The sequence below is a fragment of the Eupeodes corollae genome, chromosome 1 (assembly GCF_945859685.1).
Source record: "Eupeodes corollae chromosome 1, idEupCoro1.1, whole genome shotgun sequence".
Classification (NCBI taxonomy): Eukaryota; Metazoa; Arthropoda; class Insecta; order Diptera; family Syrphidae; genus Eupeodes; species Eupeodes corollae.
The window spans coordinates 177,603,433-177,617,376 of NC_079147.1; the positions used below are offsets into that span (position 1 = coordinate 177,603,433).

Consider the following 13,944-nt stretch of genomic DNA (forward strand, 5'->3'; position numbering starts at 1 on the left):
TAAGAAACAGAAGACAATTTCATTTAATTTGTGCCAAATTATCTTGATCTTATTTGAATCTTTTTTTTCGGTGTCTTGCTTTTTTTTTCTCTTTTGGTATCTATCTCCCCGTTCGCTCACTTGTTTATATTTTTTAAGAAAAACAAGAAAAATCAAAAACGAAGACCCAAACTTCAATCTAAAGGAAAATTTAAATATAAATAAAAATAGTCTAACAAGTTCCTCATGCGTACATAGGTATTCGTACAGTACCTGAGGTACTTGTTCCCTACCCAAGCTAAATTTTAAAAAGTTTTGTATATCTTTTTTTTTTGTATAAAAGGCAGAAAAGTCAAAACTAAAAATATCCTTTTTAAAACAACTCTTAAAGCATCCTTGAGTGGGGGAACATGGAGGGATTTGAGTCTGTGTGTTAACAAAAACGAAGAACAAAACTTGAAAACTTCAAGTAGAGGCGAACGTTTCCTAATATTTTTATTTGCTTTCCCTATACCTAAAGCCTACCTACTGAATGAATGAAGAACGAAGTTAAACTCTCGAAGACTCTCATTTTTCCATATATCTACTTGTGTATTACAGGAACCTACCTCTCTTCGGACAATGAACACCAACATCACTAAAGGAACCTTCAAAATCTCTGGAAAGGACTCTTGTTTTGCCCGGGTTCGGATTCGAGTTCGGGTGGAAAGGTTATTGGGGTGGCAAACAAAAACCTCACCGAAAGGATCAAACAAAATGAATGAACGAATAGAAAAAAAAATACACATTTAACTTTTCCCGCATCTTTTTTTTATATATATAGGGGGTAAGAGGGGCAGGTGTAAGGGCATCATCAGGAGTTGGATAAAATGCTAAAAAAAATAAGTCTCTATCAGTCCTTCTTCATGGGTTACATAATAACAAACAGGCAAGGACCAAAAACGGATAAACAACCACTCAGCGCACCGCACAACAAAAAATCAACAAAAAAAAAAAAATAATAAAATAAAATAAAATAAAAAAAAGGACGAAAGGAATCAAAACATTTGAGGGTGTTTAACGATTTTTTTGTATGTTTGTCCTTTAAAGAAAGTTTCCTGCAACAACTGAACCGCCTGTCAAACAATTACAGTGGCACACCAAAAAAAAACTCCTATCCTCGTCAGTGCTTCTCACACCATCAGCAGCTAGGATACAGAACACAGGCCACAGGACATGCTGGGAATAGACGAAATATGAAATTGTCCATTATAGAAAAAGGAGGACATAGGATGATGATGACGATGATGAAAAGAATAAGAAAACAAATATTGAGACATCATTGCCGAAAGAGATGATTTTCCTTTTCTCCACTTTTCATTTAATAAAAAGAAAATAGCCTCAATGGCAATTGTAGGAGCACGGAGTAGGTATAGCACCAGTACCAGCTTGGCTCTACTCGGTAGGTGGTGGTGACATCATCAGAGGATAACGAACAGTGTCCTGAAAATAAACACAGAACGAGGACTATTAGCTGCTCCAACTATTTCACGAAGAAGTTTTCTTTTGACGTGTTTTGTGACGGAAAGTATTTCTACGGCGGCGGCGGATGATGGTGATGATGCGGAGGGTTGAGACAGAGCAAGTGTAGAACTGCCCCCGAAAGTCCTATCTTTTTATTTATAACAACAAAAAAATACATCCTGTTCTTGCCAGAGATTATATTTCTTCAACACATTCTAGCACTAGCCAAAGGAGGGAAGGGCAGGGCAGCACAAAACTCCCACAAACGGAAGCAGGGCATTCATTTTAAACTGGGGATACAATTTAGGAACAATAACACAAAACTCAAGTGTGGAGGGGGCGAGGGTGGTGAGGGTGGTTTAGAGTTGTGATGAAATTTTGTATCTTTTTTTGTTGTTGTTCGTTGCTGTTCCTGTTCCTGGTCCTGGTGCTGGTGCTGGTTAGTTTGTTCATATCCATCCTTGTTAAAAATGAGCAAAAGTGTGTGGAAAGGATGCAACATTATGTCCCATGTGTTTTTGTGTAGTTGTTTATGGTTATTTGGTGCTGCTGGCACACCAGAATAACAGTATACGAGAACACACAAATTCACAATGGAAGTTTTTCTTTCATTCATCCTTTTTTTTTTGGTCTTCATCCTATATTTTATGGGAATATTTTGTGACCGGGCAGCAAAAAAAATGAGGGGGGAAAAAAGTATAATTAACGATTGTTGGAAGTTTTTGGGCACAGGACTATTTTTGTTTTTGGGAGTTTCTGTAAAGTGTGAGTGTAGGTCTTTGGGATATAAAGTGATATTGTTGTATTAAGTGAGAAATATTAAGACATTAACGCGGAAGGTTATTAAGGAAAAAGTCCTCTGCCGACATCGATTGATTATTGTTTTTTTTGTTCTTTTTTTGTTCATAGTCATTTTGCTAATCGCTATTGGTAGGCTACGTTCTTACTTATGTACCTACAAAATTGAAGAAAGGTTCATATAAAACTGAGCTGAGGGTTTCTTTGATGTTAAATATGTATTTATTGCTTAGAAGTTTATTGTGCTTCTTGGGCTGATGTAATATGGGAATTTAGATTCATTAGGTTTGCTTGCTATGATACACACACCGTACGCATGTAGATTATAATAATTCACTTTTATTAAAGAAGAAATTTTATGATAATTGTTTGTTTGTTTGTTCTTTCTTGGTGCTACTTGGAAATATTAAATAATTCAAGAATATTTTAGCATGCACATCTATTAGTCTACATCAGCTGTATTGAAACATTATGCAACATCTGTTAAAAGGGTGATAAGGATATACGTTGGATATTTTTCTCAGGGCATTAGAACTTTTATTGGTTAGAACTAAACAAGTTCTATGGAAATATAATTTACACCAAAGAATTTATTAAATTTACTTATTGATGGCACATTGAGAATTTTAAAAATATGTTACTTTTTGAAACATGTAATTTTGTTGCGTCAAACCCCTATTTTTATGAAAATCTTACGTTTTTAAGTCGAAGTAAAAGATTTGGCCAACACTGAAAACTTGAAATTTGTGTCCGTCTCTCGACATTTTTCTCTATTATTTCTTTTTTTCTCAAGATTTTTATCAGTTTATAAGTTGTTGTGTAAGGTTTTCGTTTTTTGTAAAAAAATGTCAATTAAATTTTTAGAAAAAAATAAATAAAATTTGACAACAAAAAGTTTGTATCACATTCAATATCTTTCCTTGTTCTCGAAATATTCGAGTCGAATGTCATTTTTACAAATTCTGTAGGCAGATATTTGGGATTAACAAAATTGTTCAATTTTGTTCAATGTCTATGATAAAAATAATGAAATGTTCCTTGAGATATGGCTGACAAAAAAGTACGTAAACAGGCACAGTCGCATACACAGGGTTTCTCTAAAAACCTTACATTTAAATTGTATTGACCTTGAAATGTTGAGATTCAGCAAATCGAACTAATTACAACAACTTAATGTATATAGTTAAAAATGCTTTCCCATGGGGAAAACTAAGCTGAAACATATCGTACTGGATGCTTTTGGTTCAGTGACAAGTAAGAAAGCTTGAGATGCATAATTTCTTGACCTGTTAAGGAACTAGCTAAGTACTTGAAAGATTAAATGTTGGAGCTATCCTTTTTTGAAACTCTTACCGGTTGGTTTTTGGATGTAGATATTAATTTGAAGTAGTACCCGTGGCATGATGGTTAGTGCGTCGGACTGTCATGCAAGGGGTCTAGGGTTCAATCCCTGCCTGTGCCACCTTAATTTAAAAAAATTAATTTTCGCGGGTACTGCCTCTTGCGAGGAATTGACAAATCCTTCAAGAGTAATTCTTGTCATGAAAAATTGCTTTCTCAAAACTAGCCGTTCGGATTGGCCTTAAATTGTAGGTCCCTTCCATTCCTGACAACAGTACTCGCACACAGGAATGGTTAAGAGTTGTAAGTCACTAGGCCCTGGTTCACAACGGACTGTTGCGCCACCCCATTTGATTTTTTTATTAATTTGAACAGAATATTAAGGTGATTATAATATAAATTATCTCAAAAGCCTAAAATTGTAGCAATTATTGGCACCCATTGGTAAGAATTGAGCTACGTCTTTTACAACGTCTAGAATTTGTTTTCAAAATAATTTTTACTCTGTAGAAAATTTGTATTGTTCTTAAAAATATAAAATGGTTTTGAAGAAGGGGATCCACAACGGATACCTTCCTAAAAGTGCGTTTAAGAAACTAAAACCTGCATTTTACCAGCTGATTATTCTAAGTGTTCTAATTTTATTTCTTTTTAGAATTATTTTTATAGTTTTTGTAATATTTTTGCAGTAACATAATTAACGACGTCATTTTGTTTATGAAATAAAAAAATGTAATTATTGAGTAAATACACAACTTTTATTAAAGCAGTATTTTTGTATAGTTTTATTTCTTCTACAAGAAATTTTCAATTGTTTTGTTTTTAATTTTATCAAATTTAAGCAAACTATTGTGTATAGATGTAACCAATGCGAACTCAAGAATCTTCTTTTGTTTTCAAGATATTTAAAAAAAAATCATGTTTTATAATCAGAAATATTTAAATTTTCAAGTTTTTCTTGTTTTTGTAACACAAGACTTGCATTTTTTGTAAACTCTGCTATTTCAATATTTGTTTTTTATTCTTCAGATGTTTGAGTCAAAGAATAAACTCTTTTTAAACGTATGAGAACATACGAATCTATACCAACATTTTCAATTCGACAAATCAGACCGATCAATAGAAAGTTACAAAGTTCAAAACCAAAAATATGTTATTTCGAAATTTTGGACAATTCGACAAATCAGACCGATCAATAGAAAGTTACAAAGTTCAAAACCAAAAATATGTTATTTCGAAATTTTGGATATTCTTGTATATTATAAAATTTTGTTAGTAAGTCGCGATATTCTAAATCTCGTACGTAAATTAATAAGTTTTTGAATAACTGAACTTGTTACTACAATTCAAATTATGTATAAAAGAAATGCTTTGTGTATTCAAATAATTTGGATGGTTTTTTGCTGATGATTATTTTGAGTTTCAGGGTTAAACGTTACTAGAAATGTTTCTTTCAATTGCAAAAGAAAAAAATGGTGCATGAAAATCATAACTTGACTTTTAGTTTTTGAATGATAAAAGCAAACTAGACACGACCTTAACCTGGAACAAGTCTGTCTCAAAATGAAGCTGCTTACAACAATTTAAACCTCTTTGGAGGTCTTAAAATGTGTTTTGTTTTTTTTTTTTTGTAAGGACTTTACAAACGCAGGAAAAGCAGTTTAAGTTTAGGAAATTACATTTAAAGCTGCAATTTATATAATTTATAAAAGGAACTTAATTCCAAGCCATGCATCTATTTATATCTAAGTTTTTTTTGTGAAGTTCTACGTCTCATCATAAATTAGTAGAACCGTAATCTTAATTATAATAAATAAAGTATTTACATTTTAATTCAATTATAAAATTAAATAAAGTTATTAAGAATTTTGATTATAATGAAAGTTTGTATAGAAGATCACGGTATTTGAGAAAAAGTAAAGGTTCGCAAATTTAATGGTTGTAAACATAAGGGGCAGTTTTACTCGCTTATTATTTCTCTTGGAATCGACTTCTTCAAACGCAGGCCAAGAAGTGCATGCGTATTAATAATCTTGTACAAGTCCTTATTTGTAAAAATTAATTTAAACTAACAAGCCTAGCAGCCTAGAACTCATTACAAGGAGTCGCATAAAATTTAATCACCATTAGTGAAAACAGGAACTAAAGGGTGTTTAATTTTTAAGCGGTGTTTATCAGTGTGAACCACACTTAAACGTCAAGTTTTTTTGCATTTCATTTGACATTTCTCAATTTCAGGCAAACTCAATTTGAACTATGAAAAGATATGCAATCTAGCAACGCATTACAGTTATTCAGGCTTATAACACAAATTGACGGTTAAATTTAAAAAAAAAATCGTCGAAGTGCCTAACAATTGCACCTCTAACACTAGTCGTTTGTACACATTATACATTATACACGCCTTTAAGGTGCAATTGACTTAAGAACTAAAGCCTCTTAACCAATTAAAGCGTCGCCAATAGTTAGAATAATGGCAAGAAATGGTAACAGTGGATAATCAATGTTTGAAAAAAACCGTCTTCAGCGATTAGGCACTTTTTCACCTTTGTGGATTCATCAATAAACAGAATTACTGCATATGGGCTTATTTATGGAATAGTGACCGTAATTTTATCAAAATGATTTATGCCAGGCAGTTACTGTGAATGATAACGAACATTTTAGGTCTGAATTAAAAGATATGGCTGTGGACTGTACGTGCTTTCATCAAGATGGTGCCACTTTCCACAGAGCTTATGAAACAATAGTTCTATTCCGCAACAAATTCCCGTCGTGCATCGTGTAGATTTCAATCGGCCATCAAGATCAAGTGATTTGACACCGTTGTGCTTCTTTCTTTGACGTTTTTTCAAAGAAAGGGTGTTCGCTGGTAAGCCAGAAATAATGCAATAGGTCAGTGAGTTAATTCGGCACATTACCTGCATATAACCTTACTTATGCCTCAGTTTCTTCAAAAATTTGTACGACCGGATGGAAGTGTGCTGCGGAGGTCGGTCCGTACAAAATTAAACCATACTATTATTATCATAATAAAAAGAACTGCTAATTATTTTCCAAAGAATTTGTGGCTTTTTAATTTATTAATTAAAGGACTAAGAACAAAAACAGATATATTTGAACATTCGAAAAAAGCTGCCAGGTTTTCATTTATTATACTAACATACTCTTCAATAGCACAATAATTGTTCCTTGAGAGTAGCAAATCATTCCAATATACAGTTAAAAGAAGGGGTCTTAAAATAGATCCTTGCGGTACACCAGTGCTAGGTGATATTATGACCTAGAAATTCGACTCCCTAAAATTAATCACTGATTTTTTCCGAAAATGAACGACAAAATTAGTTTTTCTGCATCGGTTAGAAACATTGTGAAAGTTTTTTGCATATAACAGTATAAAAAATTGTTTGGTGTAATCGAGCAAACCGACGTTACTCTGTCATCATCTAATGCTTTTCTGACTTGTCCAATAACATCAAGGATTGGTGTAATATTTTACAGTCGAAAACTTGACTGCTTAGCAGATATTTAGTTATTTGTATAGGTACTAAGAAAAGAGTAAATCTGTTAGGTCATAATTCTTTCAACCACTTTTAAGAGGAAAGGCAAATGAATACATGAAGAAATTCTTTTTTTCTGCAATTATTTGAATAAAAGGGTACGGACTTGTAATCGTTTTATCAAAGACAATCTTACTTAAAATGCGTCTATAATGTTTTTTGTTCACTTTATATAAAAAATTCACATATATTACTTCTCGAATCTGGTATATGGAACTTCTATTGTTATTATATGTATTTAGTGACGGTTTAAATGAAATACATAATAACAATTCGTATCTTCTTGTATTTAAGGCTCGTAAAGGGCTTACGTAATGTTGTCAAATTTATAGTACATTTAGATCTTTTATAGATGAACACACATTTGAATCAAATGTTAAATAATACATTATTTTTCAGCTAGCAGAAATCAGCTGTAGAAGGGTCATATAGGGTTTTCCAATATTTAATATTTTGAAGAAACTATTTCATTTTTTAAGTGAATCTTAATATTTGTAATGCGTTCTTTTTTGGAAATAGCCTTGATTTTACTTGTCAAATTTCAATAGATGACATCTTTAAAATTTGACGAGATATTGAAACATTTTACTGATATACCATAAGTATTTAAACTGTAATATAGTTTTTTAACTAACTTCTCAAAAAAAATCTATAAAAAGGGAATTCTATAAGTAAATTCTGAAAAACAAAACAAAGCTTAAGTTTCTCTTGAAGTTTGTAGCTCAGTTCTAAGTGAGTTCAGAATTCTTTTCAAATTCAGATTTAACTTAATTTCGAATAAAATGCCAGGTGCAATATAAATTTAGTACCCTAATAATAGAGTGAAAAGTTCGTCAGACATTAGACTACAATTTAAAGTTTAACGAGTTACAGCCCGATACAAAGTATATTATTTTCTTATAAAAAGCTTCAATAAATTTTAAGCAGCCCAAATATGTACATTCGTATAAGAACTATTGCTATCCTACAGTTTTATGTAAAAATTAAAATATATCACCATTATATTTCTTATGTGTCGATAAAGAAAATTGTATCCTTTTTAAGCAAATAATATTGCCACTTTTATCAATTTTTTTGTTCTTATTTATTTACCTCCATCTAAACGCGTTTTACTTACACACACTCGTTCTGATGGTACTAGTACTTCTACATTCAAACATACATTCGTACTTCCGCATCAAAAATTAATTCTTATTAAAATCACATCCCATAACAATAACAATAGCGCCAAGGACACACAACAATAACACACAATAGAATAATAAATCCTTAACTAATTGTAGTCGTAGAATGTCTGTCGAGATATAGAAAAATATATTCTATATAGGATACGAAGCGAAAAGGGAAAAAATATATATAAATGTTCGTCTGTATCAATAGGTATATGAGTGGATGTGTAGGTAGGTATATTATTTTATTCACAGCAGCAATAAAAGAGATAGAGATACCAAGTCGTGTCGGGCGGTCGGTCGTAGAATAAAATCACAAAACTAATATCCTAGAAAAAGTAGGTGAGTTTCCTCTCCTCCCTCACCCACCTCACCCAATCCACCCTGCTCCAACTCAAAGTATCAAGAACAAAAAAAAAATCTACTCATCCTTTATCACAACTGAATCATAATGCACAAGAGGATATAATAGAGGTTTGAACATATATCTACATAATACAATAAGAGCATAAGGATAATGGCACAGACGTCATAATTCTATAATTATTGTTGCGAAAATCTTACAACAGTATATATTTTCCCCAATTTCCATTGTGTTATCCTTTTATTTGTCTTTTTCCTCTTGTTGTTTTTTTTTTGTTTTGGGTGAGGGTATTTTATTAATATGGCGCCCAATTAAGGACACATGCCGAGTGTTTTTGTACAAAAATATATATACAATTAAATGTCACTGAGATCCTTGCTATAATTCGGGTACAGAGTAAAATTCATGGTTTAAGGTGTTTATCTATTCTTTAAATATAAATTGAGGATCTGAACAGAATAAAATGCAAATATAGGAAATGTTTTTATAACAAAAATATCCTTACCAGATGGAATGATTCTTTAATCCAAATTCCTTCATTCCCAATAATGGTGCATTGCACTTTATGCTGTGCAAGTTTTAAGTTTTAACCGGCTTTCTTTTAGCCCAGAAAAAAGGAGGATATCAAATACTCCTATATTCCTCTCTATAAACTAGCTATTAGGTAGTTTTAGGTATATACATACATATGCAATGCAATAACAAAAAGCGGAAAATGAAACAAAAATAGAACACAAAAACTAAAATCAAGACTAAAACTCTATCGAGAGGTCTCTAATCCTTTTTTTCGCTGTGCTGTTGCCTCTCGTTTTCATATATATTTTTGTATTTTTTTTGTATTTTGCTCGTTTATTTTTCACTGTAACTGGGTCAAACTTTTGCACTTCATGTCGATTCCCCGGAACAAAAAATAAAGGACGAGAACAAAATAAATCCTCGTGAAACACACTCCTAAAGCACACACTTTATATTTCGTTTTGTCGTCGACGACGTTTTCGTGTCGTCGTAGTCGTATTCAACCATCAACAACAAAAAAGAACTTTTAACAGGAATTTTCCTTTAAAACTTTTCTTAATTTTTTTCACAAAAATTATTGCAAAACAAATTGACAGGTAGTTGTAAATGACGATATTAACAAGAAAATTATAGAAGATAACCCAGAAACATGCAGTTAATACGCAAAGACGTAACGTATCACACTATAACTCTATTTACGCCACCGGCAATGGATTTCCACCCAATCTATTTGACATTATCAACGGAACTAATTTGGTCGTCATCGTCATCGCAGTCGTCCTCTCGGGTGTTTTGGGTCCTTTTTTGCCTCAACGTTTTTGCTTTTTTTCCTTTGATATAAAATGAAAGAGATTTTGGTGAAATTGTTGAGATTATTTTATTCCAATTCCGTGGATTTGATGAAATTCAATACACCAACAGCAAGAGAGAGTGGAGAGAGAGAGTTTGAAAGAGGGAAAACATCAAGGATGCTGTTGAGACTGAAATGAGAGTTGAAGAATTTTCATCCTGTGAGTATTTTTTTCGCTCAGCTCAGAAAAAAGGGCGAGTGCTGCTGCTGATAAAAATGTTGAGTATGTTTATTTGCATTCCAACGACATTACGTTACGATTACGAATACGATGTCTTAAATTTGTTTGACTTTGAAAAGTCACTCAAAAGGATACTAGCGCCATTGAGTGAAATTAAGGGTGGAGTTTTTATGAAAATGGGTAAACGCTTATTGGAATTTGAGTCAGCTTTATAGAGAGTAAGTAAGAGAATTTTTGTTTTCATTGGAAATATTTGTCGATTTCGAAAATTGGAGAGTTTTTCTTTTCAATTTGAATACATTTTCTTCCTGTCACATTATTGAAGGGTTGTTTTGTTCATGTTAATAGGAAGGGCGAGGACAAACAAAATCTGAGGATAGATAACTATTATGTCGGTACTGTTGTTTATTTATTAGGATTGCAATTTTTAAATTTTTATTAAACTATAACCCATCAACAAGTTTCGATATGATTACATGTATTTTTACTAACCACATGAATTATTCATGTTTGTAAATTAAATTAAATTAAGTTAAAGCAAAGTAGGTAGGTACCCATACCTTCTTACTGTAAGTTCTGTTTTATCTAAGGATTCGTGGAGAAGAACCCTTAAATGAGGTATAAAACACTGAAAAAACAACAGCTTGAAGATGAGCAATTTTAAGGGGCACATCAGATTCTTCTGATTCTGGGTCAAAAATGAAACAAATGTAGTAAACGCAAGTAGTTCCACAGTTTTAATAGTTATTAAAATTCGAGCCGTCTTTAACTAATAAAACAGAGGCTCAAACCAATACTTGACGAACAACGGAAATCTTTTAGAGATTTTCAAAACTCAAATAAGCTGAAACATATAATGAGGACAAACCATTTACTTCCGGTGGTATTGATGGACAACCTTTTGTTTTCAAGATTTCAGAAAATAAATGATTTTTAAAGCTTCATCGTAGCAGTGAAGGATATGTTGTGATATGAAGAGCTGTCAGTTATTATGGAACAGTTGATATTGAGGTCGTTACATCAAAAAATTATTGCAGATCTATGAAAAGGAATCTTCTGAAGCAAATTAAATAAATATCTAATCCAAAATTTTTACCAACATGATAACGCGCCTGTTCACTCGGTGCGTTCAGTAAATTCTTGGACAGAAGACACAATTTGCTTTTTTTTAAGGACTGCCGTACTCGTACTCATCCCGTCTTAACCTTTTTAAATATACTTGGTGATGAGTAGTAACCACACTTAGTGACGATGGTCATCAGTTTGAAGACAAACAATTCTTAATTTCTGCAATTAAGTTTTGAAATCGAATTGGACTAAATCAAGAGCAGTAAGATTCATAAGGAAACTAGTTTAAGATTTAATGATCAAAAGCAAAGAAGGAAATACCCACTACCAAACTTACGTGCAATCCAAAAACAATTTTAATTTTTCTACCTTGATATAAGCTTTCTAATTATATTGGAATTAATTTGTGTGTTATTATTCGTGGTAGAATTTAATATTTTTGGATAAAAAGAAACGTCGTATAGTTTCTTACCTGAACAACATATTCCAAATTTACCAAGCTGTGCTCTAGGACAGTGTTTTTCAACGTGTGTGTCGCAAAGATTCTAACGAGGAATTCCAAAAGGTTGAGAAAATACTGCAGTTAAACAAACCAATAAAGTTAAAAAAGGTTTATTTAAAAAAATGATAACTGAAGGAAATATTCATTTGTGGCAAATAAACAAAAAAAAATAACCTATGAGATATAATCCATCTTAAACATTTGTATCAAATTAACAAATTCTTAATACGAGGGTTGCGCTGTTTTTCAAAAAACAATTTCTTCCAACGTTTCTCCGTTTTTACTACATTAAGAATTAAATCGTTTTCCGAATTTGAGCGATTTCTTTCCTAACTTTTAATTTGGGCAAATGGAATCAATGTTAAATCAGGATAATTTCTTTTTTAGCCAAAAAGTATCCAAATGGAATTGTAGCACTCCATCGGCAGACAGATCCAGTACACTTTCCTTGAGCTTGATTGCCAATTTTTCCTCATTTACAGCTGCATTTAAAAACGGATTAAAGATGCACCTTGGCGCAATATTTGTATGTATCTCTTTCATTGAGAAATAATGACACATTTCTTCTTTCAAATTTTCTAACAACATTTTAATACCAGTTTTATATTCCCTGATATTTATCACACATCCGACTTCTTCAACAAAATATTGTGTCGAGGAAAATGGATCTAAGTGATTTTGATTAAGAGACAATGACCAAAATTCAATTTTATTTGTAAAGTCATGGATTGTGTCTTTAGCATTGATGACATTTTCATCCCGCTCTTGAAGACTTTTATTCAATATATACAAGTAAAAAAGATCGAGATGTCAAAATTAAAATGTATGAAAAAAAGCTCTTAAGACAGTTGCCATATTATTATAATTAAAACAAATTCTAGTTTGACGGTACAGAAAAAAAGCAATGGTATGGGGGGTTGCGAAATTTTCCTTCGTGGTAAAGGATCCGTTTCATGTAAAATATTGAAAAACGCTGCTCTAGTAGAAAGTCAGTTTCATTTCTTCCTTTAAACAATACAAATGTAATACTCACACTTCTAAAATAGTCCATCAGTTTACCCTTGCGTCCAAATTTGGCCTTACTTGGAGGTAAAAAAATTAATTCGTCACCCGTACTGCGCGAATGTAGACTGTCTTACCACATGAACAGCGACTTTGCACATTCCTTTTTTTGAGTGAATGGAAATTGTACAAAAATAGATAAAAACAAAAAAAGACGCTAGGATGTGGCCCACACTGATAACTTTCCATCCCGTCTGTCGATTTGTCTTACTTAAAAGCTTCTAGGTTTTTGTGTTGTCTTAAAAAAGTTGTGAGTTGAATTTTTCTTAAAAAAATTCAAAATTACCAACAATATTTTCCATTTGATTAAATAATTTTGTTTCAAAATCTAATTTCATTAACGAGATTTTTAGTCGAAAACAAATGTTTACTAATTTTAGTAGCATTTCTTTAAAGTTTTTATTTCTTGTAAAAACAAATTAAAATTGAATGAATGATATTAATTTGAGAGATATCGAGAACAGAGCATCAACTTTAACCAAATTTGCATACTATGTTTTTAGATTTTATTCTTAGTATACAAAAAGGGACTGGTGGATTCTAATAAAAAAAATTACCGAATATCGAAAACAATATTTTCTGTGAGACGAAATAAGTTTGAAGTCAATATTTTTTATTTTTGAAAAGAGTCGAAAATCAATTTTATTAGCTTTTTTGTAAGAAAACTGTAAATTCGATTTTTGTCAAAATTTTACTGAATGTTGACAACTCTATTTTTTAAAAGATAAAATTAGTTTAAAGCCAATATATCAAGGCTTTGAAAAGATAATTGAGTCAAAAATCAATTTTTAAGAATTTTTTTTAATTTTGTTTAAAAACTCTCAGTTCAATTTTTCTCAAAATCTTACCAGATGTTGATTAAGTTACTTTTTCATTTTTTTTCGTAAAATTTTCGAGGTGATAAATATTTTTTGTTCAGTTTTTTTGATTTATAAAAAAAACCATTAGTTGGATTTTTCCAAAAATATATTTGTTTGGTACCTATCACGTTACAATATATTTTATAAAAATTAAATCAAATCTCTAGAGTAATTGGTTCGTGATATATTTA

The 13,944-nt window shown here is 31.5% G+C and overlaps 1 protein-coding gene across 2 annotated transcripts in view; it reads right to left on the reverse strand.

The window, feature by feature from the left end:
* Positions 1–9,955, reverse strand: part of LOC129941159 (uncharacterized) — a 203,132-nt gene extending 193,177 nt beyond the window's left edge. For both annotated transcript variants that reach the window (XM_056049726.1, XM_056049725.1), the window contains exon 1: positions 9,220–9,955. The gene's annotated coding sequence lies outside the window, so the exon portion shown is untranslated. The remainder of the gene's footprint in view (positions 1–9,219) is intronic.
* Between the last annotated feature and the right edge of the window lie 3,989 nt (positions 9,956–13,944).